Consider the following 7,398-nt stretch of genomic DNA (forward strand, 5'->3'; position numbering starts at 1 on the left):
TGTGGTTATTGCTGGCTGCACAAGGTGCCTGAGAGATGACTGATAGAGCAAGGCTATTAATATCAGTAATACAGCTAACAGCTTTTTTTTAAACTTCAGGAAATTTATGTAATGTAGGAGTCACTGTGCTATCACTATAGCCACTTTGGTTCAAAAAGAGACTAAAACATGGTGGGTATTTTTATAGTTGTCTTTTGAATGGTCTGCTTGGGCATTGTGTTAGAAATATCAGGAGGGGAATAGCTGATTTATCCTCCTACCTGGCCTGTAATGTGGCATGGCTGCCAGAGGGGTCCTTGAAGTAGAGATGAAGGGAGACATGGAAAAGATCTCTTGTATGAAAGTGTCACCTATTGCAATGGCAGAGAGAGTGTGTTAGGTAACCTAGGCTGCTTAGGATATTGTTGCCCTTTGCATGTACTTTTCCTTTTTATAAGAACTTAGACCTTTTTATTGTTATTATAATGTGACAGACCTTCAGCCTTCTTTTCTGAAAACCTCTTGAAAATCTTCAGTTTTTCTGTACTGTGGAAAATAAAGTGGATTTTTGAACAATAGATTTCTACACTCTCTTCACAAAGGTGTTTTTTAGTGAGCTTTGGATACACTGCATACACAATAAATGTCTAAGTCTATATTGCATTTCCTTATATTAACCATATCTTCACCTGATGGACAGGGAAATAAAAACATTACTTACAGAGCATCAAATAGTAAATTAGTTTTGCTGCACTCTATTTGTGACTATTAATATTCTGTAATGTTTTAGTGGTTAAAATGAGTTCTGTTTTGGACCATCTCAGAGTATGAAGACCTTCAGAAAAGAGTAACCAAATTAAAAGGAATGTGTAAAAATATAATTCTAGTTAAATGAAAATCATTTTAGAAGCTATCTAAAGTGACCAGATTACAAGCTCATCTTTTCTGTCTTTTTCTGGATCCAAAGGTAGCCTAACAGTCTGCTCCTTCTCTGCTTCTTTTAATTAATTGCATTCATTGCTCACATTTTCAGGAAACCTTTTTTTCCCTGATAAAAGTTTTCAAGAATGAGGTGGTAGGGCTGATGAAGATATCATAACTGGGAAGGAATGTTCCTTCTGGTTAAAGTTAAGCAACTTCTTAGTTTTGTATTTCTTAAATTCTTGAGATGATATGTTGAGCTGAGAACATCAAATACATGCTAGCTGCATATGAGAACATTGAAAGGCCTCGTGCCTGTGAGCAGGATCCTGAAGCATCTTCACTACATTTTTTCTGTTCTAGGCAGTTTTTTATGTGGATATGGGAACTCAATTTAATGTACAGATTAGTGACTTTTTTTGTGGAGCATCTTTAATTATTTCACAGTGGTCTGTAGACATTAGAGATGCTGGGAGCGCTGTAGGGCTGAACTGCTCAAAGTGTGGTTCAAAACTCGCTTCCATGAGTTATGCAATGACAACTACCACATGCCTGTAGAGGTTGCTGAGTCCTGGGATGATGGTTCTAAGCTGGAACTGGGAACTGGGAGATGATGGATGATGAAGTAAGGTTAGCAAACAGCAGTACTTTTTTTTTCTGCATGCTCATGTGGCCTGACCTAGGCAAAGCAGCAACCACTCACACAAACATCCTGCCTGTTACTTGTGCTGTGGTGCAAAACAGTGGATCTTGGATCTTTTTGCTTCCTTGGCTTGAGAACCTCTTAAGAATTCTAGCCTGGAGTTGAACTTCTTACCCCACTCTAAATATATGCAGCTCTAGTGGAAGGATTTTAAAATAATTTGAGGGGGAAAAAAGTGATGTTGCCTCAAATGTAAATGCTTGCTCCTGGTTCTAATCATGTGTATTATGAAGCATGCTGTACATAGTTCAGAGTTATTCTGTCAAATACAAGCAGGAGGAATTTGCAGTTTACAAGGATTTTGAAGTAGCATTCTTTGAGTATTGTGTTTTTTGCTACAGTCTTCACTGTGTCAAGTAGTCATTCATGGCATAGCCCTTCCTGAGTAGACCATCACAGCTGATGTCTGTTTCCCAGGTCTGTTAAATGTCACCTCAGAGATGATGAAAAAGTTCACCTCCTCCCCTTAAACCCTTTTTGCCAGGGACAGCCCAAGTAAAGATCACTTCAAAGGCAAAGCATGGCTCTTTTTTTTTTTTTTTTTTTTTTTTAAACATGGCATTGCAATGGCAGTAGATGGTAGTTCTAATTTTACTGCCCCAATTAAATGTTATAATTATGCCTAGTTCTCTTCATTGTGCATATTAGGAACATCTCCTGTAAAGATGCTGGAACTGCAGTAGCTTCAAATTGGGACTGCAGAAATGGGATCAGTCCCCATAACACAATACAAACTCCAAGGGAGAGAGGCATGTGACTCCACACCCCTTATCTTCAGCTGCAACTCCTTTCAGGACTGCTCAGATAAGATTAAAAGAACCAGGCTCCCTTCCAACCATCTCCCACTTTTCACCTGAAGAAAGTTGCTGAGAAAAAGAGCAGACTCTAGCTGCAGAATTTGAGTCTGCTTCTAACGTGCACAAATGGAAATTCAAAGAAAATAGAGCTCATTTTGGCAAATGTGTGAGTGCAACTGAGCTCTTTTTTGATGTTGCATTTGACTTGATAGAAAAGATTCTGTTGACTCCTTTGATTCATTCATCCTCTATGGAAAATTGTGTAAATCAAATACTAAAAGAGCTGCAACCCAAAATCTGAGAGGTTTCTTGTTGTTGAATTTAGTTTTGGCTTATTTAAACTGACTGTTAGTTTAAACTGACTTAAGCTGCAAACTTAAGTAGTTTGAAAATGTAAATTATGTTCACTGGAAAACTTTACCTCTGATCCTCCTCACTAATGGTTATTATTTTGGTTTAAGTGACAGGAGTTATGATCTCTGCTTTGTTTTGCAGATAGGGGAATGAAGACATAAAGATCAAAATGGCATTAAAACTAAGAGGAGATATTTTATTATCTTCTAGGGTAAGCCCACCAAACCAATATTTAGTGTATTCAAATTGCTTATATGATTAGGCTCCTAGATGGTAGGTTTTAATGAAAAAAAATATTTGAAATATCCTTATGCCTTCTATATTTAGAAATAATGAAACATGAGCAGGGATGATTTGGGAATGTGACCCATGAGAAGCTACCTTTTGCTATGGAGGGAAAAAAAAGGGCACCTCCTGCAGCATATGATTGAGGGTATGGAGTGCAATTGTGTCTCTGTGGAAATCAGTCATTTCTGACATGTTTTTATTTTTTATTTCTTTATTCTTTTATTCTAGCCCTTAGCTGGATCCCAGCGAGAATGATATTTTGCATAGCTTTGTTCTAATATAACCTTATACTGTTAAAACCTAAAGGTCAAACAAAAATGGAAAACTGCCCACAAATCCCTGGTCTTTCACTGTGTTTAACTCAGGATGAGTGTGAGATAATGACAGGTGTCTTTAAAGTACCTTTTGTCCCTTCCTAATCCTGGTTTATGGAGATTTAAGCATCACAGGCATAGTAAGTAGTCAATGAAATGTTCTATCTCATACATGGTTTCCAGGGATCCCTGTGAAGTAGGAAAATATGGAGGTTGTGGTGTTGTACCTGCATCTCTTTCTGGTATTCTGATTGTGTGCTGGAGTAAGATTTGCTCTGCTGATCTTAAACTATATTCATTTTGTATGGTTTTTCTTATACTGGTGAATTAGTTCAAATGAGCAGTTTCATAGTTGTGAATCTGACCTTGTATCTCCTAGTGCAACTTGATCAATACAACAGTTCACATACAAAGCAATTGTTTTGCCCTAAGAGGAGTAGTAAGGACTTCAGCATATATTGATTATATTGGTTTTGGCTTGCATTCCTCTTTGCTCAGTCTTGTAACTTAATCTGCAATGAAATATTAGGAAGACCAAAATATATTGGGAATGAAGGAGAAAGAAAGAGCAATGTAGAATGTGTGATCCATACTGGAATAATTACAAGTACAGCAACAGAAATAAAGAGAAGACCATGATATCCTTTTAGAGAACAGTAAATGGTTATTGGTGCTGTAGCTCTGAGAGCAAAATTTGGGTTTAATATTCTCTTTTATTAAAAATACTTTGTTCAGAAATGGAAGAGTGCTGACACTAACATGATATATTGTCTGAATCTCTGCTGACTGTTGTCAGTGCTTCAATATTTGAAGCAGTTGTTGTCTGATGACATGGAAAAGTTGATTGACAGTAAAACATGAGAAGAGTTTCGCATATTTTGCATATGTTTTGTAAGTTTCATTGAAGCTCACTTACCTCACTTGATTTAAAATATTAAAAAGCTAATCTGAAGATAATGTATTGCCACACTCACGAGACTTGTCAAATCCCAGGAAAAATGGAATCCACAGTGACTCTTGGCAATGAGGAGCATAGAGGAACAGATATGACTAAATCATCCTGCAAGGATGGTGTGGGATGCCTGTGTTGATTACAGATGGCATAAATCTTTGTCTTGAATTTTCACTACATTTCTTTGCTGGATATAAAGACAGCGAGATATACTTCTACTGGAAAAGGTAAAGATGGATCAACAGACATTCTATTTGCTGGTCTTTATTTCAGTATTTCTTAATATCACTGGCTGCCTGTTGGATGATGACAGATTTTTAACAACTTTTTTTTTTAAAAACTACCATTCATATGTATGTGCCTTTGCACTTCAGGCTGAATTATTTCATTACATTCAAAAGGTATCAAACCTTGAACACCACTCAAACAACAGCTAATAAAAATTCAGGGGACTGATTATTTGAAAGGTTGACTGGAAGAACTGATTGTTGACTACAGTGAGTTCCTACTTATATCTAGGAAAACTATAAACCTAATTTCTAAAGTCAGGCATAGGTTTTTGTCATCTTTTATTAAAAAATGCTCTGTTTTGTTCCTGTAGTAGATCCAGGCATCTTGTGTTTTATTTGAATGTTGGCTATGGGTAGCTGTTCACTGACTGCTGATGAATCTTAACTGAAACTATTGAACTTTGGACTTTTGCCTCCGAAGTCTGATGGAGCCTGAATTTAACCTAATGTCTATTTTATTTTTTTAAATTTAGAAGGAAGGTTTTTAACTGTGACCTGTGGAAATAATTGTGATGTTTGTGTTTTGAGGACATTTTTAGTGATATGTATTTGATTACCCATTAGTTTTTCAAAGGAAGATGGCAATGATAATATATCAAGACTGCTGCCTCCCAATCCGCTTTTTTCATCATGCAATAATTAACTGGGTATCCAGCTTCATAAATCAAAGGTCCAAGGTTTGAGACTTGTCCTTTTAGTTATTTCTGGAGTTTTGACTACAACACTACAATATGAATAAAACATTACTTACAGGTCAATATGAGGGCTCAAGCTAATGGTCTTCAAATTAATGAAACAACTTCTTCTACTGTACCTAATCAGCCACAGAGGATTATGGGGACTGAGGGAATTTTCATTAGTATCTCTTAAAGTGTCTGACACAAAGTGACATAGCTTCAGTTTTTCTAGAAGGCTAAGTATTAAAGTTGCTCTTAAGGAACAAAGAAGTTTTAGTACTAGGGGATGTGGTATGTAACTTCCTATTTCCTTTTAATAGCTTCTGGCTCTGGCTTACAATGACACTTTAGCACAATTATTTCTCTTAGAGAAAAAAACCACCAAACAATAAACAGCCCCTCCAAAGCATTTTAAGACACTGGTAATTACAATGGGTATATTGTTCAGCTGTTCTCATACATATTTCTAGAACTCACAGACTACTGTTCCAGTGAGAACTTAGGCAAAAGGAGTCAAGAATGTGTTTCAGTTTCTTGAATATGCTCTTCAGCTTATGCTACTGTGCAGCTGTACTAGAAACTCAAGTGTCGCATATCTGAAATTTCTTGAAGTTCCTTTTCTTACTAGAAAAGTAACTTCCCTGTGGCTTTTGAGTTCTCCTTCATAATGCTGATCACCATGTATTCAAAATAGTAAAGCAACAGGAGGTAGCCTTTACTGTTTCAAGGTCTTTAGATGAATCCTAGTTAGGAAATATATTAAATTTTGAAACTGGATTATACAATAATAACTACTGAATGCAAAATTTTTGCTGAAAGGAAGGAGAAATTCAATTAGCTATCTTGCAAAGTACAAATCACACCATCAAGCTATTTTTGATGGCAAACTTCTACCTCACAATTTTGTATTCTGTGAAGTGATTATAAAAATACCATTATATACTCTTTTTGTGGTAGCTCAGGTGGATGTAGCTTCTCCAGGCTTGTACCCTTCTCCTCCTGCACAGTACAAGCTGCTGAGACTCTGGCAGAGCAGTGCAGCAGTGTGAGGCTGCGGTGTCCCTGCTGCCGTTTGCTGCTCTGTGGTGCATTTGGGGCTGTGCTGTGAAGTGAGCACAGCCACCATGCTCCCCTAAGGTCTGCTGACTGAGGGGACAAAAGGGACTGGCAGTGGCTGTGCTGCAGCTCTGAGGGAAAGTGGAGAAGGGGGAAGGGTAGACTAGTCAAGCCAGTCGCCCTGCTTACCAAAGTTTGTGCTCACTGAACTGTCCTATATCTCATTCCTGTGAACAAGTCCCCCAAGGAGGAGAGAGGTTAGGTTTTTTTAATTATTGTAATCCTTTTGACCTCATGCATTCATGAGTTTGGTCTCTTCTTGTCAAAGTAGTTTTGCAGGTTGACTGAATCAGGTGCTATTTTCAAACCAAATATTTTGGGTATTGTTCCTTGACAATCAGTTAAGAATTGCTACAGTGTGGCTTATCTTTGGCTGATTTTCTTCATGTTTTTCCATTTAATTTAACATAAAAATATATTTGTACTACAAATATCTCTGTATACAAATCAGTGGTTTTCATTCTCAGGGTGTTGTGGGGTAGCTATACTTTCACCATACACTCAGTGACTTTGTTCTTAGATGGTGTTTAATAGGCCTATTGATGTCTAGTTCTCTTCTTCACTAAGTGTGGAGGCTTGTTTAGAAAATTCAGAGTTAGGCCATGTTTTCAACTTTTTTTAATAAGTAAGCAGTGGTCTTCTGAAATACATACCAAAACTGTGAGAATCTGTCAACTGCAATCCCTGTACTGCTACACCATGTTCTCATTTGTTTACTGTCATTACCCTGGGTTTGGCCTGGAATTCTAATTAATACTACTGAAGTCTTATTATTTATCTTTTCTTGGGTCTTTTGACTGACTGCTTTTGTGATCTCTCAAGCATTTCATCCTAGATGTTGGAGGAATGATACCTAACCATTTTTAGTATGCCTCCCACTTACAAAGATGTTTGTCCTGAACAGACCTAATATCTGTTATTAATAGGAAAGTAAACCAATGAAAAGAGTAAGGGAGATGCAGAGTTATTCCAGCCTATCCTATTTTCCTTGTGAATTCCCTATAAAG

This window comes from Melospiza georgiana, chromosome 7 (genome assembly GCF_028018845.1).
Source record: "Melospiza georgiana isolate bMelGeo1 chromosome 7, bMelGeo1.pri, whole genome shotgun sequence".
Lineage (NCBI taxonomy): Eukaryota > Metazoa > Chordata > Aves > Passeriformes > Passerellidae > Melospiza > Melospiza georgiana.